Source organism: Triticum urartu, chromosome 4 (genome assembly GCF_003073215.2).
Source record: "Triticum urartu cultivar G1812 chromosome 4, Tu2.1, whole genome shotgun sequence".
NCBI lineage: Eukaryota > Viridiplantae > Streptophyta > Magnoliopsida > Poales > Poaceae > Triticum > Triticum urartu.
Genome location: NC_053025.1, coordinates 63,788,320 through 63,807,775, shown reverse-complemented (window position 1 = coordinate 63,807,775; position 19,456 = coordinate 63,788,320).

The window sequence follows — 19,456 nt, the reverse complement described above, 5'->3', positions numbered from 1 at the left end:
AGCCCAGCCGTCCCTCCATAACCCCCTCACCCGTAACCCTAGCCCAACCACCCCCACACGATCCCCCCCACTCTCCCTCGTCTGCCCCCCACCTCTCGATCCCGATCTGGATCGGGAAGGGGGGATCGAACCCGGCTCCGCCCCCTTGGCCCTTCGCCGTCCACCGTCGCCCGCAGCGCAGCCTCGACCATGCCGCCCCGCCTCTGGCGCCGCTAGACCGCATCGCCGACGCCAGAGCGCCACCCCCACCGGACCTCGCCGTCGTCCTTCCCTGCGTCGTGACGTCCCCGGCTTCCTCCCCGCGCTCCATTGCCCTTTCCCTGCACCCCGCTGTGAGCTCCCCTCTCCTCCTCTCTCCCTCTCGTGCTCGCGGCCTCCTCACCGCGGCTCCGCTGGCCACCGCTGCGTCCGGCGCTCGCCCGCCACTGCTGCTGCTCGCGACCACCCGTGCTCGCCCGCGCGTTGCGCTTGCTGCCTACCCACGCGCCGGGCTCGCGCCCACCAGCTTGCACATGCTCCGGCCGCAGCCGCGCCCGCGCCTCCCCCGCCATGCTACGTCGTGCTGCTCTGCTGCCGCGGCTCTGCTCCGCTCCACCAGCGCCGACGCCGCCCGTGCAGCCGCCCGCCTGCGCCGCGCCTAGCGCCGCCGATCGTCTGCGCTGCCGCCTCCCTCGACCGCAGCCTTCGCCTGCTGCCCTCACCTTCCCTGCCCTACCGTGGCCACCGGCCAGCCCGCGCGCTGCTGCCGCTGTTCGCCGGCCACGCCCGCGCTGCCACCTACTCCCTCCGGCCTCCCCTGTACGCCCGCTCCGTTACCCCTGCGGTCGCCGCCGCACCTGCCGCCCCGCCCCGCCGTGGCCTCGTCGGCGCCGCGCCGGCGCCCGCACCCGCGTCCCCCCGATTCGGGAGGTTACGCCCGCCCAGATGCGCCCCTGCGCCCGATCCGCTAGGGCCCCCGGGGCCAATGACAAGTGGGGCTCAGCCTAGAACGTTTTTAAAAAAGGTTTTTTTAAAAATAATTAATTAATTAATTAATCCTGTTAATTAATCTAATTAAGCCTAATTAATTAACCTAATCACTTTAATTAAATTAACTAATCTTGTTTAATTAACTAAGTCAATGACCAGTGGGACCCACATGTCATTTGACTTAGTCAACTGACTGCTGACGTCATGCTAACGTCATGATGATGTCAGCAAACACTTTTCTGGATAATGTTGATTAAATTAATTAAATAAATCCTAAAAATTATTTTAATCTTTTAAAATTAATATAAAATAAACCGTAGCTCGGATGGAAAAACTTTGTACATGAAAGTTGCTCAGAACGACAAGATGAACCTGGATACGCAGCCCGTTCGTCTGCCACGCGTCCCGAGAATAGCGAACACGTAACTTTCCCCCTCCGGTTCTACTGTCCGAAAATGCGAAACACCGGGGATACCTTCCCGGATGTTTCCCCCCTTCGCCGGTATCACCTCCTACCGCGTTATGTCACACCCGGCACATCTTATTGCCTTGTTATGCTTTGTGGTGCTATGTTTGCTTTATATTTACTGTTTCTTCCCCCTCTTCTCTCCGGTAGACCCCGAGACCGATGCTGCCCTTGTGACCGACTACGTCGACGACGACCCCCCTCCTTGCCAGAGCAACCAGGCAAGCAAACCCCCCTTGAGCATTCCGATATCGCCCATTTCTTTCCCTCTCATGCTTGCATTAGAACTGCTACTGCTTTCTGTATGATCCTACTCTGATGCATAGCCTGTTGTTGTTACCTGCTTTCATACCTTACCTGCTTATCCTAAACTGCTTAGTATAGGTTGGTTAGAGATCCATCAGTGACCCCACCTTGTCCCAGTTGCCCTGCTTTATGTTCGATGACTCGATCAACGTGATCGACGTCCAGGCCCCGACACCGCACATCACTTTCCCCTTTTGTTGCTCGATTTTGCAGAGTTACCATCGAGTGCCAAGGGTGGAACCTCATACATCACTCCTGATGAGATCTCTGTAGTGTAGCTATACGGTCGAGGTCATCTGTAACGCCCCGAGACCGTTGCGCCAGGTGTCGTCCAGTTATTCGCTATTGTTGCCATGTCATTCGCTTGCGTGTTGCATCTTGTCATGTCATCATGTGCATTGCATCATCATGTTTTCAAAACTTGCATTCGTCCGGGTCTTCCATTTCCGTCCTTCGTCCGTTCTGAGCTCAGACACACTTGCACGCGCCTGCGGCACGTCTGAAATAGTATTTTTATAAGTGGCCGGAAAATGTTCTCGGAATGGGTTGAAAGTTGGCATGCGGTATTGTTTTGTTGTCAGTAGACCGCCTGCCAAGTTTTATCGCATTCAGAGTCCGTTTGATGCCCCAACGGATAAATATAGCGGCAATAGTAGCCGGTCTAACGTCGGACGTTTTCGGTCTTCGAAACAGTCACCGAGCCTCTCTCTCTTCTCTTCTCTCAGTTCGAGACCGTCTACACAGCCCACTACCTACCGCCAGGTCCAACCTAACCTCTCTCGTCAGCCCGCGGCCCTCCTCGCGCACGCGTCCGAGAATTGTCCCGGACCCGACCCGAGCAGCCGTCATCGTCGTGTCCGGATCATCCCCAAACATCTACAAAACATCCTCATTTTCTTATTTGGACTCCCTACCTATATTTTCTCGACCGCCTGATCGCTATCGGAGGATCCAAATCATCCCCTTTTGTGTGTATATATATATAAACTCTAGTCCAACCCTAAAAACTAGGGATCTTGTCCCATCCTCCGCCGCCGCCAGCCCACTGTCTCCTCCTCCTTGGGATCCCCTCCCGATCCAAAAAACCACCATAGCCACTGCCCCTCCTCAGATTTCCACGCCCAACCAATCGCCGCTACCCTCTCCCTTGTTTTTCCTCACCAGCAACAGCATGAGGCAGCGGTTCCCCTCGTCTCTCTCCACGCCCGTGGCCGAGCAGGAGCGCTCGGCCTCATCTCGTTGCCCCGTGCCAGTGCTCCAAGGCCGGCTTTGTGCAGCTCCTCGTCGCCTCTCTTATTCCCCGCTGCTCTCTCTCTCTCTATAACATCTCTGGCGCCCGAGGCCCCCTGCTCCCTGCATCTCTCTCGTCGCTGCCGAGGAAGACCCCGCCGCCGCGGATGCCCTGAGACGCCTCGTCGCCGTCTTAACCAGCGCCACCGCTAGCGACCTCAACCACCACCACCGAAGCCGCCAGGACCAGCCTCGTCCCTCTCCCTCCCTTCGTTCTCCTCCTCCCGTCGTCTCTCTCTCTCTAAGTGCTCTCTCTCTCTCTCTCAGGTGCCCGCTGTCGCCGCCCTGGGAGTTCGCCATTGACCCCGCCTTCGCCAGATCCGGCCGGGATCCACCGGATCCAGGGCCCTGCGAACCATTCCCGGCCTCACCAGCGTCACCGGACCCAGTCGTCATCGGAGCTTCGTCGCGCCCCTCCCGTTGACCGCGACGCACAGGCCCAGCGCTCCCCTGCTTCCGTTCGACAGGCCCATGGCCACCTCTTCCTGCAGCCCACAGAGCAGGCCCAGCTTGCTTCCCCTCCAGATCCGACCTAGGCTTGGTCCAAAGTGAGCAACCCTCACCCAGCCAGTTTGGGCCCATGTTGTATTTTTTCCCCTGAACGATTTGTCCATTTATCCAGCGAATTACTGTTTTACAGAAAAGTCCCTGCTGTTCATGCATATAATAACTTAATAACCGTGCGTCATATTAAAATGATTTATATATGAAACTTGCTCAGAATTTTGTGTAGGTTAATAATATACCACTTTCAATCATGTTTGAAATGTTGTTTGTTTAAATGTCCTTAAATGCCATGCTAAAATGCTTTATTTCATAACTAATTAACCGTAGCTCCGAATTAAATAAATTATATATGTAAATGGGGTAGAAAAATGCCTAGTTTAACATGGTGACCTTACTTTGCATGTTTAATAACTCTAAAATTATGTTTAGGGCAGAACAGTACCATAACTAAAATATGCTCATGAGGAGTTTCTGGATTTGTTGTTTGTTGTTTCCGGCCTCATTTAAACTTGCCTAGTTATGTAGTTTTCATTTGCTTCACCCTCTTGCCATGCTAACAACATTTAATCCTGTTGGGTACATAAACGAGAGAGAACTAAATAAGTCATGTGGTGTTTTCTTCAATATGCAATTCCGTTGCATAATGAGCTCCACTTAATTTGTAGGATTGTTTGTGCGTTTTGCCATGTCATGCTTCATTAAATCGGAAATGCATCATACTTGATTGTGCATCATGCCATGATTATGTGGTGGTTGTTTACTATGTTGTTTGCTTCTTTCCGGTGTTGTTTCTTCGGTTGGTTCCGATAACGTCGCGTTTGTGAGGACTCGTTCGCCTTTCTCCGTTTGTCTCCTTCATGGACTCGTTCTTCTTCCTTGCGGGATTTCAGGCAAGATGATCATACCCTCGAAATCACTTCTATCTTTGCTTGCTAGTTGCTCGCTCTTTTGCTATGCCTATGCTGCGATACCTACCACTTGCTTCTCATGCCTCCTATATTGTTGAGCCAAGCCTCTAACCCACCTTGTCCTAGCAAACCGTTGTTTGGCTAAGTTACCGCTTTGCTCAGCCCCTCTTATAGCGTTGTTAGTTGCATGTGAAGATTGAAGTTTGTTCCTTGTTGGAACATGGAGAACTTGTTCCTTGTTGGAACATGTTTACTTGTTGGGATATCACAATATCTCTTATTTAATTAATGCATCTATATACTTGGTAAAGGGTGGAAGGCTCGGCGTTATGCCTGGTGTTTTGTTCCACTCTTTCGGCCCTAGTTTCCGTCATATCGGTGTTATGTTCCCGGATTTTGCGTTCCTTACGCGGTTGTGTTATAATGGGAACCCCTTGACAGTTCGCCTTGAATAAAACTCCTCCAGCAAGGCCCAACATTGGTTTTACCATTTGCCACCTAGCCTTTTTTCTTTCCCTTGGGTCGGCCAGCCCAATGGTCATCTTATTTTAACCCCCCCGGGCCAGTGCTTCTCTAAGTGTTGGTCCAACCCAGAGCACCGTGCAGGGCCATCCCTTGGCAACTTGGGTTACGTCGGCTCCTGTACGCTTAGCTTATCCGGTGTGCCCTGAGAACGAGATATGTGCAGCTCCTATCGGGATTTGTCAGCATAGCGGGTGGTCTTGCTGGACTTGTTTTACCATTGTCGAGGATGTCTTGTAACCGGGATTCCGAGTCTGATCGGGTCTTCCCGCTAGAAGGAATATCCTTCGTTGACCGTGAGAGCTTGTGATGGGCTAAGTTGGGACACCCCTGCAGGGATTTGAACTTTCGAAAGCCGTGCCCGCGGTTATGGGCAGAGGGGAATTTGTTAATGTCCGGTTGTAGAAAACCTGAAGTTGACCTTAATTAAAATACATCAACCGCGTGTGTAACCGTGATGGTCTCTTCTCGGCGGAGTCCGGGAAGTGAACACAGTGTTGGAGTAATGCTTGACGTACGTTGTTATAGGATCACTTCTTGATCATAGTTTTTTGCTCATGCCTTGCCTTCTCTTCTCGCTCTCATTTGCGTATGTTAGCCACCATACATACTAGTCGCTTGCTGCAGCTCCACCTCATACCTTTACCTTACCCATAAGCTTAAATAGTCTTGATCACGAGGGTGTGAGATTGCTGAGTCCCCGTGACTCACAGATACTTCCAAAACCAGTTTGCAGGTGCCGATGTTGCCGAGCAGGTGACGCAACCAAGCCCAGGAGGATCTCGATGAAGATCTTGTCCGTTGTATTGTTTCGTCCTAGTTGATTAGTAGTGGAGCCCAGTCGGGACGATCGGGGATCTGTGTAGCATTTGGGGTAGTCTTCTTTTATTTTGGTTCCGTAGTCGGACCTTGATTGTATTTGGATGAATGTAATGCTTTATTCATGTATTGTGTGAAGTGGCGATTGTAAGCCAACTATGTTACTCTTTCCCTTATGTATTACATGGGTTGTGTGAAGATTACCTCACTTGCGACATTGCTTTCAATGCGGTTATGCCTCTAAGTCGTGCTTCGACACGTGGGAGATATAGCCGCATCGAGGGCGTTACATCATCGAGGGTGATTTCCTCCTTATCCACTTCCGTTACCGCTCTGTCGTGCAACCCCTCAAGTGTGAACCTCGAGGGTGGATCCTCTTACGTTCACCTTGATGATAACAACGAGTGGGATTCACCGGGGGTGATTCCTCGGGTTTTCCCCTTGGTGTTAGACACACAGTTACTATGGTTACTATGACTTTACCCTGAGCCATGATACTAAAGACGGGTCGACCCTAAGGGGTACCCGCGCGAGCTTATTAGCGAGTGATGTGGAGTCGGGTTGACCTAGAAGGTGCCCGCGAGATACTTACGAGGCGTGGCTGGGCATTCTTAGCCCTTGACACAAGTACTCGAGACGGGGTGACGTGGTCACATCGATCGTGAGTCTCTGCTCATTACCGTGCGTTCCTAATCCACTATGATTTGGATATTTGATCCGAGGGGCCTCTGGCCTGATAGCACTAACCATCACGTGGGCATAGTATAGGCGTTCTGTGTCATATATATCAGCCGAAGCTTAATAGACGTCAGCGACTGAGCAGCGCGCGCCGGGTTGGACTGCGTAAGCTCCTGCCTTGTTGAAGGAGGTAGATAGGTCTGCTCACCGGCCGCGTACGCAACATGCAGGAGTTCCTAGGGAGATGGCCCATGACCCCTGGGGGCATAGGATTTAGACCGGCGTGCTGGCCTCTCTATTAAGCCTAGGTCGGGTTGCGGCGTATTGTTTGGCCGAGGCCGGGCATGACCCAGGAAAGTGTGTCCGGCCGGAGTTAATCGAGCATGGTGGGTAAGTTGGTGCACCCCTGCAGGGAAGAAACATCTATTGATAGCCTGTCCTACGGTAAAGGACACTTGGAGTTGTATCCCGATCGATACGACTAGGACTGGATACTTGTGATGAGAAATGGGTTGTGATGAGAAACGGATGGTGATGAGAATTGGATTGTGATGATAACTGGATAGTATGGCTCTGGGATTGCTTTCTCGCAGGGAGTCGAGAAAGGATCTCTGGCCGAGGTTGATAACACTTCTACTAGTTTACTTTATGCTACTCTTCTCCCTCCTGTTGCTGCAAGATGGTGGTTTCCAGAAGATGCTAGTCTTTGATAGGACTAGCTTCTCCCCCTCTTATTCTGGCATTTCTGCAGCCCAGTCCACATATACAGCCTTCCTTTGATAATGTTGCATATGTAGTGTAGATCCTTGCTTGCGAGTACTTTGGATGAGTACTCACGGTTGCTTTGCTACTTCTTTTTCCCCCATACCCGATTGTTGCGACCAGATGACGGATCCCAGGAGCCAGACGACGCCACTGATGACTACTACTACCCGGAGGATTCCTACTACTACGTGGAGGCCTCCGACGACCAGGAGTAGTTAGGAGGCTCCCAGGCAGGAGGCCTTGCCTTTTCGATCGTTGATGCTTTTGTGCTAGCCTTCTTAAGGCAAACTTGTCTAACTCATGTCTATACTCAGATATTGTTGCTTCCGCTGACTCTTGTGTATTCAAGCTTATGTATTCGAGCCCTCGAGGCCCCTGGCTTGTAATATAAAGCTTGTATTATTTTAATTTGCATCTAGAGTTGTGTTGTGATATCTTCCCGTGAGTCCTTGATCTTGCCCATACGCATTTGTGTGTATGATTAGTGTACGATCAAATCAAGGGTGTCACACTTTCTTTGTGTCCGATTAAAACTCCGTAACCACAAGTATTGCGCGAGTGTTAGCAATTATGAAGGACTAGATGATAGTTGAGTATGTGGACTTGCTTTTTTGCTCTGACATAGACTCTTTCTGATGTTATGATAAATTGCAATTGCTTCAATGACTGAGGTTATAGTTTGTTGGTTCTCAATAAGGTTTCTGATTCATACTTTTGCATTGTGAATAGATTATCACTTGAACATAAGTAATCATATGACAATATCTATGTATGTTGCTGTTATGAGAATAATCATGATGCCCTCATGTCCGTATTTTATTTTTATCGACGCCTCTACCTCTAAACATGAGGACATATTTATCGTTATCGGCTTTCGCTTGAGGACAAGCGAGGTCTAAGCTTGCAGGAGTTGATACGTCCATTTTGCATCATGCTTTTATATCGATATTTATTGCATTATGGGCTGTTATTTCACATTATGTCACAATACTTATGGCTATTCTCTCTTATTTTACAAGGTTTACATAAGGAAGGAGAATGCCGGCAGCTGGAATTCTGGGCTGGAAAAGGAGCAAATATTAGAGACCTATTCTGCACAACTCCAAAAGTCCTGAAACTCCACGGAATACCTTATAATAAGTAATGAAAAATCCTCGCCAAAGATGAAGACCACGGGGCTACACCCTTCTCATGAGGTTGGGGGGCGCGCCCCCCTAGGGCGCGCCCCCTACCTCGTGGGCCCCCTGGTGGCTCTCCGATGACCATCTTCTCCTATATGAAGTATTTCGTCGAGAAAAAAAAAGAAGCAACCTTTTGGGACGAAACTCCGCCGCCACGAGGTGGAACCTTGGCGGATCCAATCTAGATCTCCGGCAGAGCTATTCTGCCGGGGAAACTTCCCTCCCGGAGGGGGAAATCATCGCCATCGTCATCACCAACGCTCCTCTCATCGGGAGAGGGCAATCTCCATCAACATCTTCATCAGCACCATCTCATCTCAAAACCCTAGTTCATCTCTTGTACCCAATTCTTGTCTCCAAGTCCGGGATTGGGCTAGTAGGTTGCTAGTAGTGTTAATTACTCCTTGTAGTTGATGCTAGTTGGTTTAATTGGTGGAAGATCATATGTTCGGATCCTTTATGCATATTATTACCCCTCTGATTATGAACATGAATATGCTTTGTGAGTAGTTACGTTTGTTCCTGAGGACAAGGGAGAAGTCTTGCTATTATTAGTCATGTGAATTTTGTATTCGTTCGATATTTTGATGAGATGTATGTTGTCTAGTCTCTAGTGGTGTTATGTGAATGTTGACTACATAACACTTCACCATTATTTGGGCCTAGAGGAAGGCATTGGGAAGTAATAAGTAGATGATGGGTTGCTAGAGTGACAGAAGCTTAAACCCTAGTTTATGCGTTGCTTCGTAAGGGGCTGATTTGGATCCATATGTTTCATGCTATGGTTAGGTTTACCTTAATACTTTTGTTGTAGTTGCGGATGCTTGCAATAGATGTTAATCATAAGTGGGATGCTTGTTCAAGTAAGAACAGCACCCAAGCACCGGTCCACCCACATGTCAAATTATCAAAGTACCGAACGCGAATCATCTGAACGTGATGAAAACTAGCTTGACGATATTCCCACGTGTCCTCGGAAGTGCTTTTCCTTATATAAGAGTTTGTCCAGGCTTGTCCTTTGATACAAAAAGGATTGGGCCACCTTGCTGCACTTTATTTACTTTTTTTACTTGTTGCTCGTTACAAATTATCTTATCACAAAACTATCTATTACCACTTATTTTAGTACTTGCGGAGAATACCTTTCTGAAAACCGTTTATCATTTCCTTCTGCTCCTCGTTGGGTTCGACACTCTTACTTATCGAAAGGACTACGATAGATCCCCTATACTTGTGGGTCATCAAGATCGTCTCTGCGAGCCATATGGATATGGAGGATAAGTCCTCAATCCAGACCCCAGGGTCTGTGGTCCCGTCGTACGCCTCTATGTTCACTGGTTTGAATCCTTCTGGGAATTCGTGGTCCAGCACCTCATCGGTGAAACATAGGGGGTGTGCGGCACCCCTGTATTTGGATGTATTATGGCGTTCGGACGGTTGTAGTATTCGGTTTTGATTTTGTGCCAGAGCACGCTTCCTAGATCCATAGATGGATCTGGTCATACTGGATTTTTGGTGCAAGTCCTCACGTAGATCGTGTGTTGACTTATGTGCAAGTTTGTTAGCCGCTCTATTGCGGTCACAAGGTGGTTGATCCGGCCGGTTGGCCATTTTATTTTTCGGCTGTGTGGGCTCTAAGGCCTCATCGTCGAATTCAGGTAATAGCTTGCGCTTTGGATAGCTCTTTGTGTGGTAACCTCCACCTTACTTTTCTTTGTTGTCGAGCACTTTGTTCCACCTGCTGTTGAGCGTATTTTGTTCTGCCTTAAGCCTTTGCTTCTGCTTCTTTAGACTCCTCGCTATGACAATAAGCCTTCTGCGGAGGTTCTCTTGCTCCAAGTGTGTTTCCGGGATGATGTGTGCATCTTCGTCCAGACTCTTTTCCTCCCCAGAGGGGGTTTGATGAGGTTTATCCTCGACGTCGCCATGTTCGGACGTCAGATCTGTACTATGTTCGCCGTTTGCAGCTTCATCGTGCTCTGCCGCCGGAGCAATGTGGTCGTCGTTTCCTCTGGAGTCGACTGGAGTGTTTTTTTCTCGTGCGCTGTTATCGCTGTTTTTGCCGAGGCGGGATTTGGAGCGGCGCCTGCGCCGACGCTTTGTTTGCTTCTTGGAGGGGTCATCCTCCGCTGTCTCCTCCCGTTCCTCATCATCATTTTCTTTGGGTGTATCCACCATGTATATGTGATGTGATGAAGTGGCTGTCCAGTGCCCTATGGGCACTAGTTCCCGTTCCTCTCCCGCATCGTCGTCCATGTCGTCGATGTTTGCAGAGTCGAAATCGAGCATGTCAGTTAAATCATCGACAGAGGCTACTAAGTGGGTGTTGGGTAGGCAGCGAATTCCTTCATCGTCCGCATCCCATTCTAGCCGGACATAGTTCGGCCAAGGATCTCCCGACAAGGAGAGAGACCTAAATGAATTTAGCACGTCGCTGAAAGGTGAGTGCTGAAAGATATCCGCGGAGGTGAACTCCATGATCGGCGCCCAATCGGATTCGATAGGCATGGATGCAGGCGGCTCGGAGTCCGTGGCTGGAGACGAATCCAGTGGTTCAGCGACACGGTTCTCGTAAGGGGTGAAGTCAGTATCTGGCTCCATCGCCACTGAGAGTGCAATATCCATGGCGAGGTCTATCCCTCCGTCCTCGGATGGCGTAATTTGCTCCGGATTGAAGGCCGGAGTAGTTGCAGATGCGATCTCCCGAACACTATCCGATGACAGAGTTACGTCATGCTCGTCGTGATTATGCGGCGCACCTGACATGGGCTCAAATCCGTCAAAGATCAAGTCTCTGCGGATGTCGGCAGTGTAGTTTAGGTTTCCGAATTTGACCTGATGGCCAGGGGCGTAGCTCTCGATCTGCTCCAGATGGACAAACGAATTGGCCCGCAGTGCGAAGCCGCTGAATACGAAGATCTTTCCGGGGAGGAAAACCTCACCCTGGACCGCATCGTTAACGATGATCGAAGGAGCCATCGAGCCTTATGGTGACAGCACAGTGGAACTCTCAATGAAAGCACCAATGTCAGTGCCAAAACCGGCGGATCTCGGGTAGGGGGTCCCGAACTGTGCGTCTAAGGCGGATGGTAACAGGAGGCAGGGGACACGATGTTTACCTAGGTTCGGGCCCTCTTGATGGAGGTAATACCCTACGTCCTGCTTGATTGATCTTGATGATATGAGTATTACAAGAGTTGATCTACCACGAGATCGAAGAGGCTAAACCCTAGAAGCTAGCCTATGGTATGATTGTTGTTGTCCTACGGACTAAACCCTCTGGTTTATATAGACACCAGAGGGGGCTAGGGTTACACAGAGTCGGTTACAAGGGAGGAGATCTACATATCCGTATTGCCAAGCTTGCCTTCCACGCCAAGGAAAGTCCCATCCGGACATGGGACGAAGTCTTCAATCTTGTATCTTCATAATCCAACAGTCCAGCCAAAGGATATAGTCCGGCTGTCCGGAGACCCCCTAATCCAGGACTCCCTCACTCGTCTTGGGCCCAGAGAAACTGGCGTCTTGCTTTGTCCACCTCTTTGTGGAATTTCTTCGGGGCGCGCAAGACGGCGAGGGCGAAGGCTTGCAGTGTAGAGAGCACGCACCGCACCAGCACCCGCCGGCCTGCTATTGGCATGAGCCAGCCCTTCCAGCCTGCCAGTCTTGCACGGATGCGGTCGATGAGATACTGCAGGTGGACTAGCCTAGTCCTGCTGATGCATAATGGTAAGCCTAAGTATCTAATGGGGAAGCTGACGATGGAGCCGCCAAAACCCTCCAGCACCTAGGTGAGGTCTACATCTTCAAAACTAATCGGAGCAGCCGATGATTTCTGCGGGTTCATGCGCAGCCCGGATGCGTCGGCGAAGTCACTGAGGAGCTGCATGAGGAAGTCAATTTCTTGCCGCTCAGGGTTTGCAAAGATCACTGCATCATCGGCGTACAGGGTCGCTCGCAGCCTCGCCGTTCTTTCCGGAAGCGACACGATCTCGCCATCTCTTGTAGCTGATTCCAGTAGTCTGTGCAATGGGTCAATGGCGAGGATGAACAGAATTGGGGACAGGGGGTCGCCTTGCCTGAGCCCACACTGATGCAAAATGCTTGGCCCAGGGTCTCCGTTGAGCATGCAGGTGGGCGTTGCAGACGAGAGGAGGAGCGCGACCCAGTCTCGCCATCTAGAGGGAAAAACCATTTGCTGCATGAGTTCCAGGAGATATTCCCACGATAGGGTGTCGAAAGCTTTGGCAATGTCTAACTTGAGCAGAAGCATTAGTTTTCTCTTTTTCTAAAATTTTCTGATGCAGTTCTGGACGTCGAGAAAACTGTCATGGATTCCTTTCTTCCTTTGGAATGCGCTCTGTGCTGGAGAGATCAGTTGATCCAATACACCTGCAAGCCTGATGGACAACACCTTTGTGATCAACTTAGCCACTGAATGTATCAGGCTGATGGGCCTGAAGTCACCCATTTGAATTGCACCATCCTTTTTGGGCAGCATCACGATGAGGGCACGGTTCAGCGCGCCAAAATCTCCGTCAGCCAGCTGATAGAAACTTTCCAACACAGCCATTACATCCCCCTTGATAGTTGGCCAGCATGCTCTGAAGAAAGTGTCATTGAAGCCATCGAGGCCTGGCGCCTTCTCCGACGGGGATGCACAAATCGCTGCCCAAACCTCTGCCTCCGAGAAGGGGTTGTCGAGTCCGCCCCCAACTTGCAGCCGTGGTAGCCCCAGCGCCTCCCAGTTGATTGTGCAAGGCCGATTTATTTTCTGCCCCAGCAAGGAGGAGAAGTGCCCGTGCATAGCGGCCACCTTGTCGGCATGGCTAGTCTTGAGGCCGCCTGCTGATTGGATGCACTGAAGGAAGTTTCTTCATCGCCTGGAGGTTTGCTTTGCCTGAAAAAATGCTGTGGAAGCGTCGCCCGCCTTCAGCCAAGTGATGCGCGAGGCCTGCCGCCTTCTGACGTGCTCGAGGGCTGCAAGGCCGACAATCTTCAGTTTCAGGGTTTTCCGTAGCCAGAACTCGCTGTGTGTGAGCTGCCTCTTCTCTTGTGCGACATCCAGACGCAGCACAACCTCCGAAGCCAGATGGAACTGCAACTTGGTCTCGCTGAACAGAGTTTTTTCCCAGATCTTCAGGTCAGCCACGACTCTCTTCAGTTTGATCTTCAGCCTTGTGAAAGGGCAGCTATGGTTGACCGGCCTCTGCCAAGCCCTGGCTACCGTCTGCTGGAAGTGCGGGAACCGCGTCCAGAACGTCTCAAACCTGAAATTTTCCTTGCGGTGCGGTACAGCGGCGTTGGACAGCAGAAGAGGGCAATGATCTGAGCATGTCGTGGACGCGACCATCATGATGTAGGAGGGGAACATGGTTTCCCACTCCAGATTGCAAAACATTTTGTCGATGGCGATGAACGTGGGGTTTTCCCTCTCATTACTCCAAGTAAAGCATCTATTCTTGCATTTGATCTCTCGCAGCCCAACTCTGTCAATGGCTGCTTTGAATCTGCCCATGATCTGCCTGTTTAGGTTGAGGTTGCTCTTGTCCCTCGCCTCATCGATTACATTGAAATCACCACGGATTAACCAAGGCTCCCCGGCAGGTGGCATGGCTCTGATCAGCTCAGCAAGGAACTCCTCCTTGCGGTTGTTGTCGGTAGGCCCGTAGACGGTGGTAATCCAGGACGTGTTGCTGCTCTGCAGGAGCGTTGCACGGGCTGTGATGGAGAATTAGCCGATCGCATTAGTGGTGATGGTGATCTTGGAGGAGTCCCACAAGATCGCGGCTCCGCCTCGGGTGCCGTCCGCCGGCAGGACCGCGGCGGCGTCTAATCGGCTACCTCCTATTTCTTTTACTAACGCCGGCGACCATGTTTCTATTTTGGTCTCCTGGAGGCACAGCACAACCAGCCTATGTGAGTCCGCGACCTCACAGACCGTGGCTCTGCTGGCTGGCGAGTTCAGCCCTCGCACGTTCCAGCTCATTGTGGTGCAGTTTGTACTAATCATGGGCACATGTGTTTTCGCTCCGGGGGCAAATATATGCACTAGATAAACTGAAAGACAGGTACACCACCCTCCTGGCATGGGCGTGACAGCGACCACCAATAGGCCCCAACCCCCGCTGTCTACGATCTAACCACTGAATCCTGACACTACACATAATAGATGATCCTAACTCGAACTGGATGACAGCCAGCCGCCGTCGGAGACTAGCTAAAGCTTCGTCTAACATAACTAAGCTTGATCAGCTCCATCTGGGCCGGCCAAGCCGGCCATGGTGCGAAGGGCATCGACGTTGAGGCGTGTGAGTGTAGCGACCAGACCTCAAACGGTCCGATCTCTGTGTCATCCCTGGATCAGTAATGCTGTCACACACAGTACTTGAAGGATTTATAACAGAGTAGCAATCACACACTTATTACATCGAGTGTCTCAAAAGAGAACTTATTACAAAATAATATGGCTCAAGGCCATCTAAAAACGATAACAGCTAGCGGAAGGCTTGGAAGATGAGCGAGTCCATCAACTCCAACGGCATCACTGAGTATAGAACCACGACCTAAGGCTCCTTACTTGTCGTCTGAAAAGTCTGCAACATGAACGTTGTAGCCCAAAAACGGGCCAACACATGGAATATGCTGGCAATGTAACACACAGAGAGTAGTGAACAGAATTAGGCTATACTACATGCATATATGGCTGGTGGAAAGCTCTATGGTTATAGTTTTGCGTAAAGCCAGTTTTTCCCAACTGCAAAGGAATAAATTTTATTTAACTATCATGGTTGTTGTTAAACATTGAGAGTGTAGACACCCTCTCAATCCCAATTAAACATCATTATTAAAACCCAACAAAATTAATTAAAGTCACATGATGAGATTCACATGATAATCCAAGTAATAGATACTCAAGACGTCCAAAACCGGGGACACGGCTAACCATGATTAGTTTATACACTCTGCAGAGGTTTGTGCACTTTTCCCCACAAGACTCGATCTCCTCCGCTGGGATTCTCGCACTACATGGTGTTTGAGAAACGGATGACCGAGACATAGTCTTTGAGAAGCGCTAGCACCTTACGATCGGGCAGACCGTTACACCTACTTTCCCCTACATTTGCTAGTCTACCACTGTAAGAGTTCGCACGACTTAATCAACTATGCTAGAGCCCATAGTAGCTTGTGGCTGCACACGGAAGTTTCTAGTATGAATAATCTCATGATCCCTTGGAGCCTGGGTGGCGGTCCATAAAGAAAAACAACAGGCAATCGCTGGAATACCCAGGTGCCTCAATCCACGCAGATGTGTATTAAAGTTGCCACATTAAGTTGAACCATTAATTAACATTCTCACATCTGTCATGGATACACTCAAACCCAATACACGTCTACAAGCATAGCATGGCATAAGCAAACGTAGAAGTAACTCCCAGGGTTTGATAATAAAACAGGTAATAGGTACCACCTCATCTACTTCCCAAAACCCACATATTAATCAGATCCTATTCATGCAATGACTTGAGGGTTGACCTAATGCAATAAAACTGGGTAGTAAAAAGTATGATCGAAGTGTTACTTGCCTTGTTGATGATCCGCGGAACCTAGAGATTCGAAGTAGCAAGCGGCGCACTCCGGGTACTCTGTCGCAAACAAACAAACAAGCATACTATAAGCACTAATCTAATGCACAGGTAAAACTCAAATAAGAGATCTAACCAGAAGGTTCAACTTAAGACTCCGGTTTGCAAAAGAAACAAATCGAACGAAACAACGAAAGTCAAACGGCGAAAGAAAACAAGCTTCGATTACTAATCTGGACCTAAGTCAAATTTTACAGAAGCAAAAACTTGTTTGAGTTGGTTAAACGGAAATAGGGTTTCGAGACGAAACTCTAGGCGCTTGAATCGCCTGATTCCGATAAACGAGTGAAAATTTAAACTAAAACGAAAATCGGATCAGAAATCGCGATCAGAAATAATCGCGGACAATCTGAGAAAATGAAAAAACTGACGAACAGATTAACGAACGAATGTTCATTATCGGAAACTAAACGGTGAACTCGTCTTATAAAACGAACGAACGAGCGAACGCTCGCTAAGTAAAAGAACCGATAAAACCGATCTAATAAAAAAAACCTAGGGGTTTCAAGGGAAAACAGGATCAGTTTTCTCCGGAAAACCGGCGGCGAACGGCGCGACTACCTCGTCGGACTCCGGCAGCTCGGGGCTTCGGCGGGGCGGGGCGGCGGTGAGCGGCGGCTGCGGCGGCAAGTGGCGGCTGCGGGAGGCGGGGCGGGGCGAGGTGGCGGGGTGGGGTGGCGGCGATGGGAATTTATGAGAGGGGGGCGGCTTGGGGAAGGGGCCGTGTCGGGAGGCATGCTCCTCCCGGACTCGGGTGGCGGCGGCGGCTTCGCTCGGGACTCCGGTCCCGAGTCGGTGCGGGAGACGGCGGCGGGCGGGCGGGCTTGGCCCGACTCGGCTGGGCTTTCGGCCTAGTCGGGCGCGCGAATAGTTTTTTTAAAACAATTCCACCAAAACTAAGAAAAACAATTCTAGAAAATAAAATAAAATTTAAAAAATGCCAAAATTAATTTTCACCGCCTAAATAATATATTTAGAACAAGATGAACATTTTCTTGGCCCTAAAATGCAGTTTTGAAAAACATGCAATTTTTCCTAAATTCAAATAAAACTAGCCAAAAACTCTGAAATAAAATCTTATTTAATTTTTTATTAAATCATCAACATTTCTTTATTTTGGGAAAGTCATTTTATTCCCTCTCTCATATTTCTATAATGGAAATAATTGAAGATAAAATAAATAAAATCAAATGATCATATCTTCAAAATTTGAGAAAACTCAAATATGAAAATAACGAAACCCCCACTCTCTCCGTGGGTCCTTGAGTTGCGTAGAATTTCTGGATCAGGCCAAAAGCAGATAAAAATATGATATGCAGTGATGATCTAATGTATAACATTCCAAATTGAAAATTTGGGATGTTACAAACCTACCCCCCTTAAGATGAATCTCGCCCTGGGAGCACGAAGATGTATCAGGACCTCAAGCAGGCTTATTGGTGGACTCGAATGAAGCGCGAGATTGCTCAATTCGTGAATGAATGTGATGTCTGCAGAAGAGTGAAGGCAGAACACCAAAGGCCAGCTGGTCTCCTCCAACCTCTTGCCATTCCAGAATGGAAGTTTGACCACATTGAAATGGACTTCGTGACTGGGTTTCCAAAGTCCAAGCGTGGCAATGATGCTATATTCGTTGTCATCGACAAACTCACCAAAGTGGCTCATTTTCTGCCTATCAAAGAGTCGATCACTGCAGCTCAATTGGCGGAACTCTATACCTCTCGGATTGTCTCTCTACATGGTATTCCACAAGTGATCTCTTCAGACCGTGGTAGCATCTTTACATCCAAGTTTTGGGATTCTTTTCAGAAGGCCATGGGCACCAACATCCGCCTCAGCACAGCTTTCCATCCTCAAACTAGCGGTCAAGTCGAGCGTGTCAACCAGATTCTTGAAGATATGCTCAGGGCTTGTGTGATCTCCTTCGACATGAAGTGGGAGGATTGTCTTCCTTATGCCGAATTCTCCTACAACAACAGTTTTCAAGCATGTTCGGGCAAGGCCCCATTTGAAATTCTGTATGGCAGGAAGTGCCATACCCCTCTCAACTGGTCTGAAACCGGTGAACGTCAGCTTTTGGGTAATGACTTAATCACAGAGGCAGAGGAAATGTGCAAAGTCACTCGCGATAACCTCAAAGCAGCCCAATCCCACCAGAAGAGCTACTATGATAGTAAGCACCGTGATTTGGCTTTCGAGATCGGAGATCATGTTTACCTCCGCGTCTCTCCTATGAAAGGTACTCGTCGCTTCGGTATCAAAGGGAAGCTTGCCCCTAGATACGTGGGACCTTTCAAGATTGTCAGCAAGAGAGGCGACCTCGCCTATCAACTCGAGCTTCCTTCAAACTTTGCAAATGTTCATGACGTGTTCCATGTCTCTCAGCTTCGAAAGTGCTTCAAGACTCCTGACCGCACCGTCAACTTCGAGGACATTGTGCTCCAAGAAGATCTCTCTTACCGTGAGCACCCAGTTGCTATTCTTGAAGAGACTGAACGCAAGACTCGCAATAAGTCAATCAAATTTCTCAAAGTCAAGTGGTCACACCATTACGACCGTGAAGCTACCTGGGGACGCGAGGACCACCTCCGTTCTGAGTACCCGGCGTTCTTTCAGTCCTAGATCTCGGGACGAGATCCTTTCGTAGTGGTGGAGTGTTGTAACACCCCGGATGTATCTTTCCCAATTTGGCACTCCAACTCTTGCCGTTTCCGGCGTTAAGTTATTTTATTTTGTCGGGTTCGGGTTTTGTCTCCGTGTGTTGTTATCGTTGTCATGCATCTCATATCATGTCATCATGTGCATTGCATTTTCATACGTGTTCATCTCATGCATTCGAGCATTTTCCCGTTGTCCGTTTTGCATTCCGGCGCTTCGTTCTCCTCCGGTGGTCATTTCTAGCTTTCTTTCGTGTGTGGGGATTAAACATTTCCGGATTGGACCGAGACTTGCCAAGCGGCCTTGGTTTACTACCGGTAGACCGCCTGTCAAGTTTCGTATCATTTGGACTTCGTTTGATACTCCAACGGTTAACCGAGGGACCGAAAAGGCCTCGTGTGTGTTGCAGCCCAACACCCCTAATTTGGCCCAAAACCCACCTAAACTCTGCTCCATCATCTAGAGCGTTCGATCACGATCGCGTGGCCGAAAACCGCACCTCATTTGGACTCTCCTAGCTCCTCCTATGCCTATATATCCTCTCCCCCGAAATTCCGGATCTCTCTCCTCTCAAACCCTAAATATCCCCCTCCTCGCGCGCCGGGCGGACAAATTTGTGAGGCCGGACAGCCGCCGCGACCGTACATAATTGACCAGTCAAACGTTCCAGCAGCGCGCAACTAGTTGTTGCGAATCCATCGGGGCGCGTATCGTGGGCCACACCGGCCGCCACGTGTCCTC